The sequence below is a fragment of the Hyperolius riggenbachi genome, chromosome 4 (genome assembly GCF_040937935.1).
Source record: "Hyperolius riggenbachi isolate aHypRig1 chromosome 4, aHypRig1.pri, whole genome shotgun sequence".
Classification (NCBI taxonomy): Eukaryota; Metazoa; Chordata; class Amphibia; order Anura; family Hyperoliidae; genus Hyperolius; species Hyperolius riggenbachi.
The window spans coordinates 482,001,588-482,025,950 of record NC_090649.1 but is presented as its reverse complement, the minus strand read 5'-3'; the positions used below and the strand labels follow the sequence as shown (position 1 = coordinate 482,025,950).

Here is a 24,363-nt window from a genome sequence, read left to right as displayed (position 1 = left end):
ATGGATGGATGTTTTTGCTGTATTTTGCTGCCATCTAGTGCTTTTTTTTCTTACTATTTCAGGGATACCGTTATTTTAAGATCAGATTAAAAAAAAGTGTTCTGTATTACCTAGGTTCTCAATGTGTGGTATGCGTACCCCAGGGGGTACTTCTGATGGTTCCGGGGGTTACTCTGGCTTTATATACTTCACTAAGAATAACAAAATTACAGTTTTAGAAAATGATAAATCTTATTTAAACAACACCAAATTAGTATTTTAGCTAACTAAAAGCAATAGTCAATGCTTGAAAATTGTTTAGAACCAATTACCATGTATTACGATTTAAATATATATTTGTCAAGGGGTACTTGTGATCATGTGTATTTTGCTAGGGGGTACTTGGTGAGTACAGGGTTTTAAAAGGGCTACATACCTATAAAATGTAGGGAAACACTATTCATATGATAGTTTTTTATTCGCACTTAAAAAAAAACGCTATAGGATTAGCTTTTGGTGGCCACTCCTTTCACTGAATCACCGGATTCAGTACTTGTAATGCAACCTGTGACTATCCAATTATAAGGAGGTAGTTCTATCACTTTCTATAAGAATTTAGCACCACGTCAATAGTCATGAATCAAACTAAAGCGACAGGGATATGGAGACTGCCATATTTATTTTCTTTGGTTGCATGGCTGTCCTGCTGCTCTTCTGTCTCTAATACTTTCAGCCATAGCCCCTGAACAAGCATGCAGCAGATCAGGTGATTCCGACATTATTGTCAGATCTGACAAGATTCGCTGCATGCTTGTTCCTGGTGTGATTCAGACACTACTGCAGCCAAATAGATTGGCAGGACAGCCAGGCAACTGGTATTGTTTAAAAGGAAATAAATATGGCAACCTCTATACTCTCACTTCAATTGTCCTTTAAAGAAAATCTGTGAGTAAAACAAACAAACAAAAAAATGTTAGAAGCCTTTGGATGCAAAGCAGGTAATATGGATGCAGGCGGCACTTGGGTAAAATGGGTGCTGCATAGACTGTGATTTTAAAGCTAATGTAACCCCATGTCAAAAAAAAAAGTCAGATACTCACCTAAGGAGAGGGAAGGCTCTGAGTCCATTTTGTCAGAACTGAAATATATCAGTTGCTGTCAGTTGTATATCAGTTGCTGCCAGTTATGACTGAAAGGACAACTGATGCTCAAGGTAATGACCATGTATCCTGATAGCTCAAGTGGGCGATGTTACAGTTTAACAGTGTGCTGACCAGAAAGCTGTTATGGGGTTATGGCCATTTTCAAAATGGAGGATGGAGAATTCCATTGATCACAGTGGGCACACAGGATGCAGGAGAGGAAAAAGGGATTGATGATAAGACTACACTGGAGGTAAGTATGATGTGTTTATTTTGACTTTTAATTTTTAGTTCAGGTTTGCTTTAAGGAACTACAAGTCCCATAATGCATTGCAGGAGTCTGAAAGTCACAGTCATGATTCATAAAGTCACAGTCATGATTCATAAAGTCACAGTCATGATTCATAAAGCCAAATGCAAACTGAGGCTTCCCCCTCCCGAGGTAAGTACCCCCAGGGACTTTTTTTTTTATACAGAGTCTCTTTAAAAAGGACAACTGAGGTGACATGTGACATGATGAGATAGACATGTGTATTTACAGTGCCAAGCACACAAATAACTAGGCTGTGTTCCTCTTTTTCTTTCTCTGCCTGAAAGAGTCAAACATCATGTATGCAAGTGACAGCTTCTGCCTGGGTTGGGACCGGGTCGGACTGGGTCAGACTATATCATAACCCTCTCTGATAAGTAATTAGAGCCATAAAACACTTTCCTAGCATACTTCAATGAAGGTGTCATTAAGCAGAGATGATGAAACAGTAAAAACCCAGTACATTTAAAGTGAATGGGAACCGCATTTTTTAAAAAATGAAGCAAATACTTACCTAAGGAGAGGGAAGGCTCTGGGTCATATAGAGCCTTCCGTCTCCTCTCTCGGTGCCCTCTATCCTGTGCTGGCTCCCCCGTTTCATTCTTCCGCCGAACGGGTATTTGGAAGTCTTCGGGAGCCGTGTCCTACGGAAGACGTGCGGCTCCATACTGCACAGCCGTGAGCGTGCAAGAGAGCGTGCTTGCGCAGGCGCAGTACAGGGCCGCCCTTCTTCAGGAGCACTCGGGCTCTCTGAAGACTTCTGAAGCCTGCTTCGGCCGGGTAAAGCAGTATTTGACTAAATTAGTCAAATACTGCTACCGGGCGAGCCGGCACTGGAACGAGGGGACCAGGAGAGGAGCCGGAAGGCTCTATAGGACCCAGAGACTTCCCTCTCCTTGGGTAAGTATCTGTCTCATGTTTTTAAATACGGTTCCCATTCACTTTAAATATAAAATAAAACTGTTTGAAATCTTAAAAATTCATTTTCAGGAGAAGGACAGATATATACAATTGTTTTTCGATGACGTCACTCCGTTCATCGCCATGGCGACGGGGGAAGCCCTCAACGAAATCCCGTTCAGAACGGGATTTCCTTATGGGCAAGCGGCGCCGGTGGCGATCGGAGGGGACGGGCGGACGCCGTGGGGAGGGGGGGAAGCATGTAGCTAGCGCTAGGCTAGCTACATGCTAAAAAACAAACAAAAAAAAAGGTGAGTAAAACCCTCCCGCGTCCGCGCAGCCGCACGATTCATACCGCCGGGGAGGTTAAAGGACACCTGAAATGAGAGTTATATGGAGGCTGCCATATTTCTTTCCGTTTATTTTCACCTCGGATGTCCTTTAAAGGAGTGAGTGTGATCGTAAAACTGCAACAGTGACAGAATGATGCAATGCTATAAAGAAAAAAAGCTAGATAACTGAAAATAGAAATATGAGACTCTTTTCTTTGCTGCTAACGTTCTATTCATTATCCGTACTACACATACAATTCATTATATCATAAGTTGTTTTTTTTATTACTTTAGGTTTGCTTTAAAAAAAATAAAACAAGTTACAGCAGCTGCAAAATGAACCTGAAAAAAAAAATATATTATTATATCTGGAAACATAAAAATGTCTCTTATAACAAACAAATGTACTTATTCTACAAATAGAACGAAGGACCCACATAAAACAACATCAATATCACTCCAGTAGAAATGATCAATGAAAAATCCTCATACTGTAATTCCAGCTTGTAAGCAGATGATATTCAGCTCGGACTCTGGCAGAAAGTGCATATAAGTGGCACAATTCCAAACTGCATATCATTTGTGTAAAATCTGCATGCAAGCTAGAATTATCTGCACCTCATACACCTTCTCTATACTCCACATCTGAACTGCAAATTCACAACATACCACAAGATGGTGCTAGCATTACAGTTTTCGAAGTACAGTACACAATTGATGTGAGAAGATATAGAGCAGGGCTTTTCAACCTGTGGTACACATACCACCAGTGGTACTTTGCTGTTGGCCAGGTGGTACACACCAGGTTTGCCGCCCACTTAATTACCCACCTGCCTCTTGTCCTGGTCCCATCCTGCCTCCCCAAAGTTCAGCTCCCCCTTGCTCTCTCTTCACTGTGGTGCCCTGTGGCATACTTCAGATCAGCGGTGAGGAGACAGCCAGGAAAATGGTGCACAGTGACTGCGGGTATACTTCAAATACAGGAAGTGACATCACTCCACTCCACCAATGCCTCCTGCTATTCCCCTCCCATATCTTCCCCCTTTTCTTAATGTGTACCTGTAAGAAAAAAGTGCCCCCGGGGGTACTTACCTCAGGAGGGGGAAGAAGCCTCTGGATCCTAAAGAAGCTCCTTGTTGGCGTGAATGCAAGCGCAGTAGCGGTTCTCCGCTTAGGTTCTGGCGGAAACAGCCGGGCCTGATCAGGTCCGATCTACTGTGCAGGTAAACTGGTGGTACTTTGCATTTTTTATGCGATATAAGTGGTAGAATTAGTGAAAAGGTTGAAAAGCCCTGATATAGAGGCTGCCATATTTATTTCACTTTACGCAACAATGTTCTCCCCAGAAATTTCTTCCAGCCGGGTGGCATGAAAAAGTAGCCGGGTGGGGGGAGATCAGAGAATGCCGGGCTGATGCTTCTGTGCGCAACTCTGCTTACAGCATAGGAGGAGGTGAGCCGACGACAGCCGGGTGTCTTCAAAACTAGCCGGGCGGAGCACCAGCCTAAAAGAGCCTGGGGAGAACACTGAGCAATACCAGTTGCCTGGAAGCCCGGTCGATCTATTTGGCTGCAGTAGTGTCTAAATAACACCAGAAACAAGCATGCAGCTAATCTTGTCAGATCTGACAATAATATCAGAAACCCCTGATCTGCTGCATGCTTGTTCAGGGGCTATGGCTAAATGTATTAGAGGCAAAGGATCAGCAGGCTAGCCAGGCAATTAGTATTGTTTAAAAGGAAAGAAATATGGCAGTCGCCATATCCATCTCATTTCAGGGGTCCTTTAAGGTCTTTGTTATTTAACGTTTGTTTAATTATCCTGAAGAAGTCCTACTAAAATAACTGAACATAAGTCCAGATCCCTTCCGCAGATGAAATAACCCTTCAAGATTGATTCCAGCAATGATAACACACACTATTTATACATAATATCTGATGCTCCTATGAATTTGTAAAAAGGGAACCTGAAACTGGCACAGATAGAACAGGCGTTAGGTAAACCTGGTGATTTGGGCCAGGGTCAGATTTACCATAAGGTACAGGAGGCATGAGAATACAGACACCTGATGATGGAAAGGCGGCTCAATCCCCTACCTGAGTGCCTCCTTCCCTCCTTCCCTATGCAGAGTCCCCAGCAGAATGTAAATAAGGGGCTACTCACTATGGCTCTCTTGGAACACCTCTGACGAGATCTCCCTTCAGCTGGCGCCATCTCTAGCTACTTAAAGAGAAACCGTGACCAAGAATTGAACTTCATCCCAATCAGTAGCTGATACCCCCTTTCCCATGAGAAATCTATTCCTTTTCTCAAACAGACCATCAGGGGGCGCTGTATGGCTGATATTGGGATGAGATCCCTCCCACAGGAAACTGTGAGGACTGGCAGTTTCCTGTCTGTGAACCTCGTTGCATTGTGGGAATTAACTGTTTACAGCTGTTCCCAACTACCAAAAAAAAGCAAGCAGCAGCTACTTCCACTGACATCACCCGCCAGCAGTAATGTCACCATGTGATAAATGTCAGAATGTAAACAGGGAGAGGGAAGCTTTTACAATGGGCAAACACTGACTAAATCATTTATACATCATTATTGTAAAAATGAAGCACTTTTTTTATTACGGTTTTTTCACTGGAGTTCCTCTTTAATACTGAGCGTAGTTCTGGCAACCTAATACTAAGGGGCACCTGTAGCTACCTACAGCAGGCAGGGGAAGTAAGGGAGAAGTGACCGCTGGGACAGGCAGCACACTTACGGTACAGTTCTGTGGGGCTTTGTAGGTCCATGGGTGAAGTCTAAGGTGCCAGGACATCTGTGCCTATATATTAAACATGAGATAAATCCGGGCCCGATTTGGGCGCCACAATAGGCAGCAAAGCAATATGCAGCAATGGCAGTGCTAATTTGGGTGCTGGAGGTGCCAGGGTATCCGACTCCGACTTCTCAGTTTACAAAACCACAGACTCCGACTCCACAGCCCTAGGGCAGGGACTTCAGTTTTTTCCCTAACGGGTACTCGGCTAAAGGTGATCGGAAAGGGACTCTCGGCTATAGTATAGCCAAGCAGCAGGGGGTTAATATAGGCACTGGAATTTGGCTACAGCAGGCACCCAGGCTTAAACTATAGTGCTGGATGCTGGAGGCGGAGGGGGGAGGTCGAATTATGCGTTTTTGGGAAATATGCAGCATGTTGTAAAGTGCACATATGTGTGTTTTTTTCACACAGACTTTCATTGTCGGCAAAAACGCTAGGGATTTCAACAACGCTAGTGATTCTGCCTAGTGTGCTCCTATCCACACAGTGTACAAGATACAGAGGCGCCAAAAGAATAAAAGGTAATTAAATGAACTTAAAAAAACAACTGGTTAAACAGAGGAGGCAGCGGTGGTCTTACCCCCTCCAAACAGACACAGGCAAGGACTGCGATTCAGACAGTCAACAATTTATTCGGAACTCCAAAAAACAATGCAACGCGTTTCACGGGCCATACATCCCGCTTCCTCAGGCAAAATACAGTAGGAGTCACAGCTGCAGAAAATACACAAACAGACAACCAGAGGCATAAAATCGTCAAAGTGCTGATATTAATACGTAAATTTACATTTTGCATTACATTTTAGTGACAAGTTGTGCGCGGGTTATAAATATTAGTTTCAAACTGATAGTAGTCTCAAAGGTATGCTTGACAGCTATAGAATGGGTAGGGGGAATGTTAAAGGTGCATTGTGCTAAACAGAGTAAGACCAATGATAAATACAAACAAATATGCAAATACATAAAGTAAAAATTGGCTGGGTTTGCTGCCGGTTGTTGCGGACATCATACAGAACAACAGTGAATAGTGGGTGAAATTGGGAGAAAGGGTTGACGTGGTCTAGAGGAGGAGGAGGAACGGAGGGTGTTGGAATGGTTAAAAAACAGGTGGGGTGTTTTTGGCAGCAAGTAAACAAGGGTATAAGGAGAAGGCAGACTTACCATCTGTATTATATCAGCGAGCTCGGCGCCTCTGTAATGCCGGAGGACACCTGAGTTCATTAAGTAGCATGGATCAGTATGAGGAATGTGAGAGTACTTCCGGGTGGAAGTGTGTCATAGAGGGGCGGGGCCATCATGTGTGTATACTTTGTAAATTTTGTAAATAAAGTTGAAGAAGAAAAAAAAAAAAAAAAAAAAAGGAACGGCTAGAAAATTAGTTTCGAACTGATGGAAGTCTCAAAGGTATGCTTGACCACTTTAGAATGGATAAGGGGGGATGTAAAAAGTTGCATTGTACTGAACAGAGTAAGACCAATGAACCAATGATAAATACAAACAAATATACAAGTATTCAACATAAAAATGGTAGAAAGACATGTAAAATACATAAAATGTATAAAAATCAAAATAAAAGTTGTATATCATAAAATTAGAACATATACATTATTAGAAGGATAAAAGAGAGGACTATTAAAAGACTGAACGGATTAGGTAAAGTGCTTAATGTATTTTTTCTAGTACAGCTATGGGGAGCTTCTTTGCACCCTCGTACGCTAACCTGACCATGGGATTGATTGAAACAACATTACTCAACAATGATCACCCGTTCAAAAACAATATAATCCTATATAAACGCTATATTGATGATCTATTTTTCATTTGGAAGGGTGATACCACCCTCATTCCTGATTTCATATTATTCCTCAACAGTAACAAAGCCCGACTCAATTTTACTGCCCAACACCACCCTACCACAATCAACTACCTCGACCTTACTATTTCCATAGTTAACAACTCCATACAAACCAAAACATACTTCAAAACAGTAGACTCCAACAATTTCATTCATTTCAGCAGTTTTCACCACCGCCCTTGGACCCAGAATACCCCATATAGCCAGTTTAAAAGGATTTTTAGAAACTGCTCCGATATCAATGACTATAATACTCAATCCGATATTCTTGCAAAAAAATTCTCTGAGAGAAAATACCCCAAGAAGCTGATCCGCGATGCACGGCATAAGGCCAAAATCCAACCATCCACTACAAAAACCATCTCCAATCCTACCACTGACAATAACCCTCAATCTAGATTCATCACAAAATACTGCAAAGAACACTCAATCATTAGATCTATTTTACATAATCGCTGGGAAATCCTGCTCCAGGACCCCTACCTTAAACCCCTATTACCTACCCGACCGCAAATCACCTATAGGAGAGCACCCAACCTCCGTGGCCTGTTAGCTCCCAGTAAACTTCGCAACCATCCTCCCTCCGCCTCTTCCAGTACACTTCCCCCCGACTCCTGGGCCTGTAACCACACCCGCTGTTTAGCCTGTCCTTTCATTACCAACACCGTCAGCTTCAGTTCTCACACCACAGGTACTCAATACCAAATAAAAAAAACATATCTCATGCCATTCCAAATTTATCATCTATCTCATTTCCTGTTCTTGCCGTCTCCAGTATATTGGCAGAACCACACAAGAAGCCCGTAGTAGGATAGGACAACACAAAAGGAATATCCTCAAACACTTCCCTTTGCACAGTGTCTCACGTCACTTTCACCACGCACACGACGGCACCCCTGACACCTTCACCATCACTCTCATTGATCAGATCAACGACAGTGCCCCGGCGGCCTCTGTTACCCTAAAAAAACTGGAGATGTATTGGATACAGACCCTCAGGACTTTGGTTCCTGAGGGTCTTAATGAAGTACTAGAAAAAATACATTAAGCACTTTACCTAATCCGTTCAGTCTTTTAATAGTCCTCTCTTTTATCCTTCTAATAATGTATATGTTTATTCTAATTTTATGATATACAACTTTTATTTTGATTTTTATACATTTTGGGCCCATTCACACCTGAGCGGGAATCGCACGATTCCCGCTCGCGGCAAACCGCTAGCGGTTCTGCAAGAACCGCTACACATTGTAGCCAGTGGCCGTGTTCTCACTGCCGCGGTTAGCGATAACCGCAACCGCGTTGCATGCAGCGGTTTGCCGGCGACGAGCGTTCCGCGATTTGCGATCGTGATTAGCGTGCATAGCACGCTAATCGCGATCGCTCCAAAACCGCCGCAGTGTCCAGTGATTTTTCCGCGCTAATCGCGGGAAAATCACTCCCGCAGAACGCCGGCGGTAATCGCCGGCGTTCTGCGATTGTAAGTGTGAATGGGCCCTAAATGTATTTTACATGTCTTTCTACCATTTTTATGTTGAATACTTGTATATTTGTTTGTATTTATCATTGGTCTTACTCTGTTCAGTACAATGCAACTTTTTACATCCCCCCTTATCCATTCTAAAGTGGTCAAGCATACCTTTGAGACTTCCATCAGTTCGAAACTAATTTTTCTAGCCGTTTTTTTTTTTTTTTCCTTTTCTTCTTCAACTTTATTTACAAAATTTACAAAGTATACACACATGATGGCCCCGCCCCTCTATGACACACTTCCACCCGGAAGTACTCTCACATTCCTCATACTGATCCATGCTACTTAATGAACTCAGGTGTCCTCTGGCATTACAGAGGCACCGAGCTCGCTGATATAATACAGATGGTAAGTCTGCCTTCTCCTTATACCCTTGTTTACTTGCTGCCAAAAACACCCCACCTGTTTTTTAGCCATTCCAACACCCTCCATCCTTCCTCCTCCTCTAGACCACGTCAACCCTTTCTCCCAATTTCACCCACTATTCACTGTTGTTCTGCATGATGTCCGCAACAACCGGCAGCAAACCCAGCCAATTTTTACTTTATGTATTTGCATATTTGTTTGTATTTATCATTGGTCTTACTCTGTTTAGCACAATGCACCTTTAACATTCCCCCTACCCATTCTATAGCTGTCAAGCATACCTTTGAGACTACTATCAGTTTGAAACTAATATTTATAACCCGCGCACAACTTGTCACTAAAATGTAATGCAAAATGTAAATTTACGTATTAATATCAGCACTTTGACGATTTTATGCCTCTGGTTGTCTGTTTGTGTATTTTCTGCAGCTGTGACTCCTACTGTATTTTGCCTGGGGAAGCGGGATGTATGGCCCGTGAAACGCGTTGCATTGTTTTTTGGAGTTCCGAATAAATTGTTGACTGTCTGAATCGCAGTCCTTGCCTGTGTCTGTTTGGAGGGGGTAAGACCACCGCTGCCTCCTCTGTTTAACCAGTTGGTTTTTTAAGTTCATTTAATGACCTTTTATTCTTTTGGCGCCTCTGTATCTTGTACACTACATTGAGTCCACCCTGGGTGGAGGGTTGTTACCCTATTTTCCTGTCTACAGAGAGCGACTTTTTATTCCTGAGTGGGGTCAGGATTGTTCTCCCCACCTGCCTATACAGTGCCTATTGGTAACCCTGCTTTGTAAGTATAATTTTAACTTCTCATTTATTTTGTTGCCCCCAAGACGAATTACACTATTGGGGCTCTTGGTGTCCCTCTGCTTTATTTCCTATCCACACAGACTGGCTACATGAAAGGCAATACTGTCCTATTTCTATGAGCAGAGACAAACTTTCATTACAGGAACTCTGCTATAAGCTGGCCTGCTTCCATCATTTGCCACCAGTTCAACTATAAGTTACCTCACAACTTTTTCAAATAAGAAAGAAGGACACTTAAAGGGAACCTGAAGAGAGTAAAATTATTTAAAATAAACACATGACGTAGCTGCAAATGAATACTACATACTAACCTCACTGTCAGTTCCTCTCAGAAGCTCAGCATTTTCTTCTTACAGTGATCCTTTCCAGTTCTGACAATATTTTGTCAGAACTGAAATATACCAGTTGCTGTCGGTTATATATTAGCAGCTGTCAGTTACAACTGAATGTGCAAGGTAATGTCCACGTTTCCCTATGGCTCAAGTGGGTGATATTACATTTTAACAGTTTGCTGACCAGGAAGCTGTTATGGGGTAATGGCCATTTTTAAAATGGAGGACGGAGAGTTCCATTGATCACCGTGGACAAATGGGATGCAGGATAGGAGAAAGAGATTGAGGAGTAGACTACACCGGAGGGAAGTATAACCTGTGTATGATTATTTTGACTTTTTATTTTCATATCAGGTTCTCTTTAAAGAGCAGTTTCAGTTACCCCTCCTGCTTCAGCAGTGCCAGTTATCCTTCCTGTTAGAGCAGTCAGTTACCCCTCCTGCTTCAGCAGTGCCAGTTACCCCTCCTGCTTCAGCAGTGCCAGTTACCCCTCCTGCTTCAGCAGTGCCAGTTACCCCCCCCCTGCTTCAGCAGTGCCAGTTACCCCCCCCCCCTGCTTCAGCAGTGCCAGTTACCCCCCCTGCTTCAGCAGTGCCAGTTTTCCCTCCTGCTTCAGCAGTGCCAGTTTTCCCTCCTGCTTCAGCAGTGCCAGTTTTCCCTCCTGCTTCAGCAGTGCCAGTTTTCCCTCCTGCTTCAGCAGTGCCAGTTTTCCCTCCTGCTTCAGCAGTGCCAGTTTTCCCTCCTGCTTCAGCAGTGTCAGTTTTCCCTCCTGCTTCAGCAGTGTCAGTTTTCCCTCCTGCTTCAGCAGTGTCAGTTTTCCCTCCTGCTTCAGCAGTGTCAGTTTTCCCTCCTGCTTCAGCAGTGTCAGTTTTCCCTCCTGCTTCAGCAGTGTCAGTTTTCCCTCCTGCTTCAGCAGTGTCAGTTTTCCCTCCTGCCTCAGCAGTGTCAGTTTTCCCTCCTGCCTCAGCAGTGTCAGTTATCCCTCCTGCCTCAGCAGTGTCAGTTATCCCTCCTGCCTCAGCAGTGTCAGTTATCCCTCCTGCCTCAGCAGTGTCAGTTATCCCTCCTGCCTCAGCAGTGTCAGTTATCCCTCCTGCCTCAGCAGTGTCAGTTATCCCTCCTGCCTCAGCAGTGTCAGTTATCCCTCCTGCCTCAGCAGTGTCAGTTATCCCTCCTGCCTCAGCAGTGTCAGTTATCCCTCCTGCCTCAGCAGTGCCAGTTATCCCTCCTGCTTCAGCAGTGCCAGTTATCCCTTCTGCTATAGGAGTGCCAGTTATCCCTTCTGCTATAGGAGTGCCAGTTATCCCTCCTGTCTCAGCAGTGCCAGTTATCCCTCCTGCTTCAGCAGTGCCAGTTACCCCTCCTGCTTCAGCAGTGCCAGTTACCCCTCCTGCTTCAGCAGTGCCAGTTACCCCTCCTGCTTCAGCAGTGCCAGTTACCCCTCCTGCTTCAGCAGTGCCAGTTACCCCTCCTGCTTCAGCAGTGCCAGTTACCCCTCCTGCTTCAGCAGTGCCAGTTACCCCTCCTGCGTCAGCAGTGTCAGTTACCCCTCCAGCTTCAGCATTGTCAGTTATCACTCCTGCCTCAGCATTGCCAGTTATCCCTCCTGCCTCAGCATTGCCAGTTATACCTCCTGCTCCAGCAGTGCCAGTTACCCCTCCTGCTTCAGCAGTGCCAGTTACCCCTCCTGCAGTATATGGACTAATGATCAGCACTTACAGCACTTCCGGAGTCACATCTCCTCAGCACGCAGCACGGCAAGGGTTAACCCCTCTTCCTCCCACGTGCGATAAAGCTCTGCCCGACCGTTACTCCAGTCAGAGCAGCACTTCCTTGTTGTGTGAATGGACAGGATTCCCAGCCCATCCCAGAGCTTCCCTCAGGCTTCGCAATCAATCCCAGCACACAGGATCCTGGTAGTTCTTAGAAAGAGACCTTTATACCAGTGACAAGAGTGGAATGTTACAGCCTGGATTCAGGAGGGAACTGAGCTTAGAATATGAGCTGTGGATCTGTTGTCAGCAATGGCAGTGCCACATTCCGGGAAAACTATTGCTTTTAAATTTAGAATTGTATGAATAGGGGTTTAGAAGTTTTGGGGAGTTTGTTCCTGTCTTTGACCCTAATGGGGAAATTTCCCTCAGCTTCCCGATACCTCCATAAAGCTTTTTAGTGTGAGTGTTAGGATGAGCTAGCAAAATTTGCTCAGATTTGCTGTGAACCTGCCTGATTCACTTAAAGGACAACTGAAGAGAGAGATATATGGAGGCTGCCATGTTTATTCCCTTTTAAGCAATACCAGTTGCCTGACTACCCTGCTGACCCTCTGCCTCTAATACTTTCAGCTATAGACTCTGAACAAGCATGCAGCAGATCAGGTGTTTCTGACATTATTGTCAGATCTGACAATATTAGCTGCATGCTTGTTTCTGGTGTTATTCAGACACTTCTGCAGTCAAACAGACCAGCAGGGCTGCCAGGGAACTGGTATTGTCTAACAGGAAATAAACATGGCAGCCTCCATAGTCTTCTCACTTCAGTTCTCCTGAGGTGAAAAATGCAATCTTTACCTACCTGGGACTTTTTCCAGCCCCTAGAAGACTTCTAAGTCCCTGGCCGCAGCTCCAGTGCTCCCTTTTGTCCCGCTGGCCGCCCGTAAAGCTCGCCAAACCATAGGCGTGTCATCGCAGGCTTCCGTGTGCAAAAGCGCCTATGTCATCAGGTGCAGTACTCGCTTGGTGACGCGGGTGGCTGTGCGCGCATAAGTGCTGACAGGTCAGTGAGCGTTACGGGCAGCCAGTGGTACACAGGGGAGCACCCATGGCCGGCCTTTGACCTGAGCATGCCGGCTTCCACGGTTGCGCACGTGATGTGCATTCAACTAGCCCTGACCGCATATCTACTACCTGTTGGCGGCGGCTGCGGGCTCTGGGTCTGTCTGTGGCTGCTGCGAGTAGTAGCTCCGCCCACTGGGGGTGATGGGGGCGAGGACACCAGGAACGTGCTGCTGCCTCTTGCTGAGTCTGTGTGAGCAGTGCATGCCAGTAGCCCCGCCCCTCGCTCACAGGAGATGTCTGCGTTGTGCACTAATCAGAGAGAGACCTGCTTGTCACTCTTGACTCCTGGCCATCGTCTGTCCCCAGCTACAAGCAGAAAAGTAACATTCCCCAACTGCCTCCTGGTTGGGGAAGTGTGTGTGTGTGGGGGCTTTATACGCTAAAGGCAGATCTGCTTGTATACTATACACTATTTCTCTGCCTAGATATCTACACTAAAAGGGCATTTGTTTGTATATACAGGATACACAAAAAGGGGGGGTGGGGGGGATCTGCCTATATACACCAAAAGGGATCTGCCTACAGTGGCTTGCAAAAGTATTCGGCCCCCTTGAAGTTTTCCACATTTTGGCGTCAATTCACCAGAGGTTACCAACCTATTTATCTCTTGGGAGGTAATTTACCTCCTGTGGTATCTCCAAATAGCAATTCTCCAGAAGTCTAGGGAAAAATATCGACAGAGAGAATTGCAAGAGATAAATGTGAGATAAGTATGAGATAAATAAGTGATAGTTAGTTTTTCTCCAAATCACAATTCACCAGGGAAGAAAGGGGGTGTGGCCATTCGTTATTTTTTCATCTCTTTATCCCCTGAATGAACCTGGAGATATCGTGGTTTTCACACAGCAACTGCTGCTGTGGAAGATGGAGCCTTTTGAGCTTACTCTGTTAGGCCTGGTGCACACCAAAAACCGCTAGCAGATCCGCAAAATGCTAGCAGATTTTGAAACGCTTTTTCTTATTTTTCTGTAGCGTTTCAGCTAGCATTTTGCGGTTTTGTGAAGCGTTTTTGGTGTAGTAGATTTCATGTATTGTTACAGTAAAGCTGTTACTGAACAGCTACTGTAACAAAAACCGCCTGGCAAACCGTTCTGAAGTGCCGTTTTTCAGAGCGGTTTGCGTTTTTCCTATACTTAACATTGAGGCAGATACGCCTCCGCAATCCAAAATCTGCAGCAGCCCGGGAGTATGCGTTTCTGCAAAACGCCTCCCGCTCTGGTGTGCACCAGCCCATTGAAATACATTACCCAAGCATATCCGCAGCCACAAGCGGATCACAAAACGCAGCCGAACCGCTCTGGTGCGCACTAGGCCTTAGAGCTTGCTTCTATTATGAGGAGACGAAGGCGCAGGAGGAGGGTCTGTTTAATCGCCCCTCGTATTTTTCGTGAGAGAACAGTTCTTGATAATTTTACTGAGACAGAGGTGGTGAAGAAGTTCAGACTCACTCGTGCAGGGCCGGATTACCGACCAGGCAACAAAAGCAGTCGCTTGGGGCCCCATTCAGAGTCAAAGGGGCCCCATTAGCACATAAACCAGCCCTTGCCATCCTGTCAGCGGTGGCTGGATGGTATAATGGTTAAAGGGACTCTGAGCAGTGCAGTAACTATGGAAAGATGCATATCATTTTAAAGCTCTCTTTCTCCTCTTTCCAATGATATCTAAACGGCTGCTCTATGCCTTTTTAGTTTTCGATATTTTCGCGATTGAAATCGCGGCCACAGGACGACTTTTCTCCAAAGTCAGCGGTGGCTGGATGGTATAATGGTTAAAGGGACTCTGAGCAGTGCAGTAGCTATGGAAAGATTCATATCATTTTAAAGCTCTCTTTCTCCTCTTTCCAATGATATATAAACAGCTGCTCTATGCCTTTTAGTTTTCGATATTTTCGCGATTGAAATCGCGGCCACAGGACGATTTTTCTCCAAAGTCAGCGGTGGCTGGATGGTATAATGGTTAAAGGGACTCTGAGCAGTGCAGTAACTATGGAAAGATTCATATCATTTTAAAGCTCTCTTTCTCCTCTTTCCAATGATATATAAACAGCTGCTCTATGCCTTTTAGTTTTCGATATTTTCGCGATCGAAATCGCGGCCACAGGACGACTTTTCTCCAAAGTCAGCGGTGGCTGGATGGTATAATGGTTAAAGGGACTCTGAGCAGTGCAGTAACTATGGAAAAATGCATATCATTTTAAAGCTCTTTTTCTCCTCTTTCCAATGATATATAAACGGCTGCTCTATGCCTTATAGTTTTTGATATTTTCACAATCGAAATCACGGCCACAGGACGACTTTTCTCCAAAGTTGGCAGCTCGATTCAGCACAATGCAATGAAATATAAGGAACCCAGGGGGATATAATTACAAACATCATGCTGGTAGGTGTGAGTTAGAGTTGGGCCGAACCTCCGATTTTCGGTTCGCGAACCGGGTTCGCGAACTTTCGCGAAAGGTTCGGTTCGCGTTAAAGTTCGCGAACCGCAATAGACTTCAATGGGAATGCGAACTTTGAAAAAAAAAATAATTATGCTGGCCACAGAAGTGATGGAAAAGATGTTTCAAGGGGTCTAACACCTGGAGGGGGGGATGGCGGAGTGGGATACATGCCAAAAGTCCCCGGGAAAAATCTGGATTTGACGCAAAGCAGCGTTTTAAGGGCAGAAATCACATTGAATGCTAAATGACAGGCCTAAAGTGCTTTCAAACATCTTGCATGTGTATACATCAATCAGGTAGTGTAATTAAGGTACTGCTTCACACTGACACACCAAACTCATCGTGTAACGCACCGCAAACAGCTGTTTGTGTAGTGACGGCCGTGCTTTACTGGTGCGCACCATGGCGAGAGTGCAGGTTTTGGTGGCTTTACAGCCCATATGGTCGCCTGGCTGATGTAGCTGAATCACAGAACAGTGACTGTCCAGCTGATCAAATTTGGTCTGACCACAATGAGGCAACGACCTTATTATCGTGGGTGTGCCCCCCGAGACACTCATCTAGGCGCCGGTCATTGCTCCATTGTGATACGCAAGCCCCTTCACCACGGCAAGGTAATGATCACGAAGGGGAATGGGCGCATGTACATGCCTTTTCTTTTGTTGTTGCAGCTGCCCGCAGTGCAGCCAGAAAAATTAGGCAGTCATGTACACGCACCCGAAAAATTATTACAGCGGCCGCTGCTAGCAGCGGCCTAAAAAATTCAGCAATCCGCCTGGAGTCCCGGACCCTGTTGGTGGTGGCGGAGAAGGTAGTGAAGCGGCCTGCAGGCAGACATGCTGTGTGGAGGGACTGGGAGCGACTTAGTCTTCTTGGGGCAGGCCAGGCAGCCAGTCACACGGCGTGCAGGCAGAGATGCTATATGTGCGGGGACTGACTTAGTCTTGGGGCGGGCAGCAGCCCTCCGGGATCCATGCCTCATTCATTTTGATAAAGCTGAGGTACTTAACACTTTTGTGACTTAGGCGACTTCTCTTCTCTGTGACAATGCCTCCAGCTGTGCTGAAGGTCCTTTCTGAGAGGACGCTTGCGGCAGGGCAGGAGAGAAGTTGGATGGCAAATTGGGACAGCTCTGGCCACAGGTCAAGCCTGTGCACCCAGTAGTTCAAGGGTTCCTCATCGCTGTTCACAGCAGTGTCTACATCCACACTTAAGGCCAGGTAGTCGGCTACCTGCCGTTCCAGGCGTTGGTGGAGGGTGGATCCGGAAGGGCTACGGCGAGGCGTTGGACTAAAGAACGTCCGCATGTCCGACATCACCATGAGATCGCTGGAGCGTCCTGTCTTTGACTGCGTGGACACGGGAGGAGGATTAGTGGCAGTGGTACCTTGCTGGCGTTGTGCCGTCACATCACCCTTAAAGGCATTGTAAAGCATAGTTGACAGCTGGTTCTGCATGTGCTGCATCCTTTCCACCTTCCGGTGAGTTGGTAACAGGTCCGCCACTTTGTGCCTGTACCGAGGGTCTAGTAGTGTGGCCACCCAGTACAGCTCATTCCCCTTGAGGTTTTTTATACGGGGGTCCCTCAACAGGCAGGACAGCATAAAAGACGACATCTGCACAAAGTCGGATCCAGTACCCTCCATCTCCTCTTGCTCTTCCTCAGTGACGTCACGTAAGTCAACCTCCTCCCCCCAGCCGCGAACAATACCACGGTAAGGTTGAGCAGCACAAGCCCCCTGCGACGCCTGCTGCGGGTGTTCTCCTGCCGCTGTCCCCTCCTCCTCCTCCTCCTCCTCCTCCCCCAAAGAAACACCTTGCTCATCATCCTCTGAGTCTGACTCGTCTTCTGCACACGACTTCTCTTCTTCCTCCTCCTCTCCCCTCTGTGCTGCCGCAGGTGTTGAGGAAACAGCTGGGTCTGATGAAAATTGGTCCCATGCCTGTTCCTGCCGTAACGGTTCCTGGTCACGCTCATTCACAGCTTCATCCGCCACTCTACGCACAGCACGCTCCAAGAAGTAAGCGTAGGGAATTAAGTCGCTGATGGTGCCCTCACTGCGGCTCACCAGGTTGGTCACCTCCTCAAACGGCCGCATGAGCCTGCATGCATTCTCCATCAGTGTCCAGTTGTCGGGCCAGAACATCCCCATCTTCCCAGACTGTTTCATTCTACTGTAGTTGTAGAGGTAGTGGGTCACGGCTTTCTTCTGTTCTAGCAGGCGGGAGAACATGAGCAGGGTCGAGTTCCAGCGAGTCGGGCTATCGCAAATGAGGCGTCTCACCGGCATGTTGTTTTTGCGCTGAATTTCCGCAAAGCGTGCCATGGCTGTGTAAGACCGCCTCAAATGCCCACAGAACTTCCTGGCCTGCTTCAGGACATTCGCTAAGCCAGGGTACTTTGCCACAAATCTTTGAACCACTAGATTCATGACATGTGCCATGCAGGGTATGTGTGTCAGCTTCCCCATATGCAAAGCGGCAAGCAGATTGCTGCCGTTGTCGCACTGTCGCACACCACGTTGCCTATCTCCAGGTGGTGCGGGGTCAGCCACTCATCCACCTGTTTCTTAAGAGCAGCCAGGAGAGCTGCTCCAGTGTGACTCTCCGCTTTGAGACAAGCCATGTCTAAGATGGCGTGACACCGTCGTACCTGGCATGCAGCATAGGCCCTGCGGAGCTGGGGCTGTGTAGCTGGAGAGGAGAACTGCCACTCAGCCAAGGAGGAGGAGGACAGCGAAGAGCATGTAGCAGGAGGAGAGGAGGTGGCAGGAGGCCTGCCTGCAAGCCGTGGAGGTGTCACAATTTGGTCCGCTGCGCTCGCTTGCCATCGTTCACCACCAGGTTCACCCAATGGGCTGTGTAGGTAATGTAGCGGCCCTGCCCGTGCTTGGCAGACCAGGCATCCGTGGTCAGGTGTACCCTTGACCCAACGCTCTTCGCAAGAGATGACACCACTTGCCTCTCAACTTCACGGTGCAGTTGGGGTATGGCCTTTCTCGAAAAATAAGTGCGGCCTGGCATCTTCCACTGCGGTGTTCCGATGGCCACAAATTTACGGAAGGCCTCAGAGTCCACCAGCCGGTATGGTAACAGCTGCCGAGCTAACAGTTCCGCCACGCCAGCTGTCAGACGCCGGGCAAGGGGGTGACTGGCCGAAATTGGCTTCTTCCGCTCAAACATTTCCTTCACGGACACCTGACTGCTGCTGTGGGCAGAGGAGCAGGAACCGCTCAAGGGCAGAGGCGGAGTGGAGGAGGGTGCCTGTGAAGGTGGAAGGGAGAAAGCGGCAGAAGCAGATAATGCACCTGATGGAGGAGGAAGAGGAGAAGGAGGGTGGCTTTGCTTTTGTGTGCTGCTGCTGCTTTTGCTCAGGTGGCCATCCCATTGCTGTTTGTGCCTTTTCTCCAGGTGCCTTCGTAAGGCACTTGTCCCTACGTGAGTGTTGGCCTTTCCACGGCTCAATTTTTGTTGGCAGAGCGAACAGATGGCTTTGGTCCGATCTGAGGCACACACATTAAAAAATTTCCACACCGCTGAGCCACCCTGGGATGTGGGCACTATGGGGACCTCAGCAGCTGATGCTGAAGGGCAAGTTGGCTGGCTGTACATAGGTGGCGATACATGGTGCCGGACACTGCCACCAGCTGTTTCTGACGAAGAGCTGCCCCAGCTTCTTTCAGCAACTTCTCTCCTCCTCCTACTCTCTGACTCCCCCTCTGAACTGTCCCCCTCTTCATCTCCTCTATTGGGTACATACAGAGGATCCCTATCATCGTCATCATCGTAATCATCCTGCCCAGCTTCGCTTGCCTCAGACAAATCCAAACTTGCACCATCAGTAGGTCCTTCATCCTCCTGACACGTTACATCCATAGTGTTGCCGCTTAACTCAGACATATGAGCTGGTGAAAATTCATCTGGCTGTAACAACAATGGCTGTGCATCAGTGATTTCACCACTAAATAATTCTTGCGAAGTGTCAAATGCAGCGGAAGTGGTGCTAGTAGTAGCACTGGTGGCTGAGCAAGATGAGGTGTTCTGTGTCGCTAAATACTCAACCACGTCCTGACAATCTTGGGAGGTGATGGGACGTGCCTTCTTCCGAGCACTGTACTGTGGGCCAGGTCCACACGAAATTACATTTACACGACCTCGCGCAGACCTGCCGGGTGGCCTTCCTCTGGCTCTGCCACTACCTCTTCCTCTACCTGTTTTGTCCATATCGGGTATGCACGGAGTGGTATATCACACTGCGTGCACTCACGTAGGTAGGTGGGTTCACTTAACTGCACAGGTATGCGCACTGATGCGGTGGGTTCACTGAACAGAACAGGTATACAGTGGCGGGTTCACAGAACAGGTATGCAGTGGCGGGTCCACTGAACAGAACAGGTATACAGTGGCGGTTCATTAAACAGAACAGGTATGCAGTGGCGGGTCCACTGAACAGAACAGGTATGCAGTGGCGGGTTCATTAAACAGAACAGGTATACAGTGGCGGTTCACTAAACAGAACAGGTATGCAGTGGCGGGTCCACTGAACAGAACAGGTATGCAGTGGCGGGTTCACTAAACAGAACAGGTATACAGTGGCGGTTCACTAAACAGAACAGGTATGCAGTGGCGGGTCCACTGAACAGAACAGGTATACAGTGGCGGGTTCACAGAACAGGTATGCAGTGGCGGGTCCACTGAACAGAACAGGTATGCAGTGGCGGGTTCACTAAACAGAACAGGTATACAGTGGCGGTTCACTAAACAGAACAGGTATGCAGTGGCGGGTCCACTGAACAGAACAGGTATGCAGTGGCGGGTTCACTAAACAGAACAGGTATGCAGTGGCGGGTCCACTGAACAGAACAGGTATACAGTGGCGGTTCACTGAACAGAACAGGTATGCAGTGGTGGGTTCACTTAACTGCACAGGTATGCGCACTGATGCGGTGGGTTCACTGAACAGAACAGGTATGCAGTGGCGGGTTCACTAAACAGAACAGGTATACAGTGGCGGTTCACTAAACAGAACAGGTATGCAGTGGCGGGTCCACTGAACAGAACAGGTATGCAGTGGCGGGTTCACTAAACAGAACAGGTATACAGTGGCGGTTCACTGAACAGAACAGGTATGCAGTGGCGGGTTCACTTAACTGCACAGGTATGCGCACTGATGCGGTGGGTTCACTGAACAGAACAGGTATGCAGTGGCGGGTTCACTAAACAGAACAGGTATGCAGTGGCGGGTCCACTGAACAGAACAGGTATGCAGTGGCGGGTTCACTTAACTGCACAGGTATGCGCACTGATGCGGTGGGTTCACTGAACAGAACAGGTATGCAGTGGCGGGTTCACTAAACAGAACAGGTATACAGTGGCGGTTCACTAAACAGAACAGGTATGCAGTGGCGGGTCCACTGAACAGAACAGGTATGCAGTGGCGGGTTCACTTAACTGCACAGGTATGCGCACTGATGCGGTGGGTTCACTGAACAGAACAGGTATGCAGTGGCGGGTTCACTAAACAGAACAGCTATACAGTGGCGGTTCACTAAACAGAACAGGTATGCCTTGGCGGGTCCACTGAACAGAACAGGTATGCAGTGGCGGGTTCACTAAACAGAACAGGTATACAGTGGCGGTTCACTGAACAGAACAGGTATGCAGTGGCGGGTTCACTTAACTGCACAGGTATGCGCACTGATGCGGTGGGTTCACTGAACAGAACAGGTATGCAGTGGCGGGTCCACTAAACAGAACAGGTATGCAGTGGCGGGTCCACTGAACAGAACAGGTATGCAGTGGCGGGTTCACTTAACTGCACAGGTATGCGCACTGATGCGGTGGGTTCACTGAACAGAACAGGTATGCAGTGGCGGGTTCACTAAACAGAACAGGTATACAGTGGCGGGTTCACTAAACAGAACAGGTATGCAGTGGCGGGTCCACTGAACAGAACAGGTATGCAGTGGCGGGTTCACTAAACAGAACAGGTATACAGTGGCGGTTCACTAAACAGAACAGGTATTCAGTGGCGGGTCCACTGAACAGAACAGGTATGCAGTGGCGGGTTCACTAAACAGAACAGGTATACAGTGGCGGTTCACTAAACAGAACAGGTATGCAGTGGCGGGTCCACTGAACAGAACAGGTATGCAGTGGTGGGTTCACAGCACAGGTATGCAGTGGTGGGTTCACAGCACAGGTATGCAGTGGTGGGTTCACAGCACAGGTATGCAGTGGTGGGTTCACAGCACAGGTATGCAGTGGTGGGTTCAATGAACAGGTATACAGTGGCGGGTCCACTGAACAGAACAGGTATGCAGTGGTGGGTTCACAGCACAGGTATGCAGTGGTGGGTTCACAGCACAGGTATGCAGTGGTGGGTTCACAGAACAGGTATGCAGCCAGACAGGAACAAGCTAAGCCTAACTAATCTTTCCCTGAGAGACAGTCTGCAGCAGCTCGCCCTACTCTGACTAATGCAGGCACACGAGTGGCCGTAATGGCCGCCGCTGCCTGCCTTATATAAGGGGGGGTGGGGCTCCAGGGGCTAGTGTAGCCTAATTGGCTACACTGGGCCTGCTGACTGTGATGTAGAGGGTCAAAGTTGACCCTCCATGTGCATTATGGGGGAGAACAGTTCTTGATAATTTTACTGAGACAGAGGTGGTGAAGAAGTTCAGACTCACTCGTGCAGGGCCGGATTACCGACCAGGCAACAAAAGCAGTCGCTTGGGGCCCCATTCAGAGTCAAAGGGGCCCCATTAGCACATAAACCAGCCCTTGCCATCCTGTCAGCGGTGGCTGGATGGTATAATGGTTAAAGGGACTCTGAGCAGTGCAGTAACTATGGAAAGATGCATATCATTTTAAAGCTCTCTTTCTCCTCTTTCCAATGATATCTAAACGGCTGCTCTATGCCTTTTTAGTTTTCGATATTTTCGCGATTGAAATCGCGGCCACAGGACGACTTTTCTCCAAAGTCAGCGGTGGCTGGATGGTATAATGGTTAATGGGACTCTGAGCAGTGCAGTAGCTATGGAAAGATTCATATCATTTTAAAGCTCTCTTTCTCCTCTTTCCAATGATATATAAACAGCTGCTCTATGCCTTTTAGTTTTCGATATTTTCGCGATTGAAATCGCGGCCACAGGACGATTTTTCTCCAAAGTCAGCGGTGGCTGGATGGTATAATGGTTAAAGGGACTCTGAGCAGTGCAGTAACTATGGAAAGATTCATATCATTTTAAAGCTCTCTTTCTCCTCTTTCCAATGATATATAAACAGCTGCTCTATGCCTTTTAGTTTTCGATATTTTCGCGATCGAAATCGCGGCCACAGGACGACTTTTCTCCAAAGTCAGCGGTGGCTGGATGGTATAATGGTTAAAGGGACTCTGAGCAGTGCAGTAACTATGGAAAAATGCATATCATTTTAAAGCTCTTTTTCTCCTCTTTCCAATGATATATAAACGGCTGCTCTATGCCTTATAGTTTTTGATATTTTCACAATCGAAATCACGGCCACAGGACGACTTTTCTCCAAAGTTGGCAGCTCGATTCAGCACAATGCAATGAAATATAAGGAACCCAGGGGGATATAATTACAAACATCATGCTGGTAGGTGTGAGTTAGAGTTGGGCCGAACCTCCGATTTTCGGTTCGCGAACCGGGTTCGCGAACTTTCGCGAAAGGTTCGGTTCGCGTTAAAGTTCGCGAACCGCAATAGACTTCAATGGGAATGCGAACTTTGAAAAAAAAAATAATTATGCTGGCCACAAAAGTGATGGAAAAGATGTTTCAAGGGGTATAACACCTGGAGGGGGGGATGGCGGAGTGGGATACATGCCAAAAGTCCCCGGGAAAAATCTGGATTTGACGCAAAGCAGCGTTTTAAGGGCAGAAATCACATTGAATGCTAAATGACAGGCCTAAAGTGCTTTCAAACATCTTGCATGTGTATACATCAATCAGGTAGTGTAATTAAGGTACTGCTTCACACTGACACACCAAACTCATCGTGTAACGCACCGCAAACAGCTGTTTGTGTAGTGACGGCCGTGCTTTACTGGTGCGCACCATGGCGAGAGTGCAGGTTTTGGTGGCTTTACAGCCCATATGGTCGCCTGGCTGATGTAGCTGAATCACAGAACAGTGACTGTCCAGCTGATCAAATTTGGTCTGACCACAATGAGGCAACGACCTTATTATCGTGGGTGTGCCCCCCGAGACACTCATCTAGGCGCCGGTCATTGCTCCATTGTGATACGCAAGCCCCTTCACCACGGCAAGGTAATGATCACGAAGGGGAATGGGCGCATGTACATGCCTTTTCTTTTGTTGTTGCAGCTGCCCGCAGTGCAGCCAGAAAAATTAGGCAGTCATGTACACGCACCCGAAAAATTATTACAGCGGCCGCTGCTAGCAGCGGCCTAAAAAATTCAGCAATCCGCCTGGAGTCCCGGACCCTGTTGGTGGTGGCGGAGAAGGTAGTGAAGCGGCCTGCAGGCAGACATGCTGTGTGGAGGGACTGGGAGCGACTTAGTCTTCTTGGGGCAGGCCAGGCAGCCAGTCACACGGCGTGCAGGCAGAGATGCTGTATGTGCGGGGACTGACTTAGTCTTGGGGCGGGCAGCAGCCCTCCGGGATCCATGCCTCATTCATTTTGATAAAGGTGAGGTACTTAACACTTTTGTGACTTAGGCGACTTCTCTTCTCTG

The 24,363-nt window shown here is 47.4% G+C and overlaps 1 protein-coding gene across 2 annotated transcripts in view; it reads right to left on the bottom strand.

The window, feature by feature from the left end:
* The window catches only part of HHAT (hedgehog acyltransferase), a 349,971-nt gene extending 337,747 nt beyond the window's left edge, over positions 1 to 12,224 (bottom strand). For both annotated transcript variants that reach the window (XM_068279706.1, XM_068279707.1), the window contains exon 1: positions 12,089 to 12,224. The gene's annotated coding sequence lies outside the window, so the exon portion shown is untranslated. The remainder of the gene's footprint in view (positions 1 to 12,088) is intronic.
* Between the last annotated feature and the right edge of the window lie 12,139 nt (positions 12,225 to 24,363).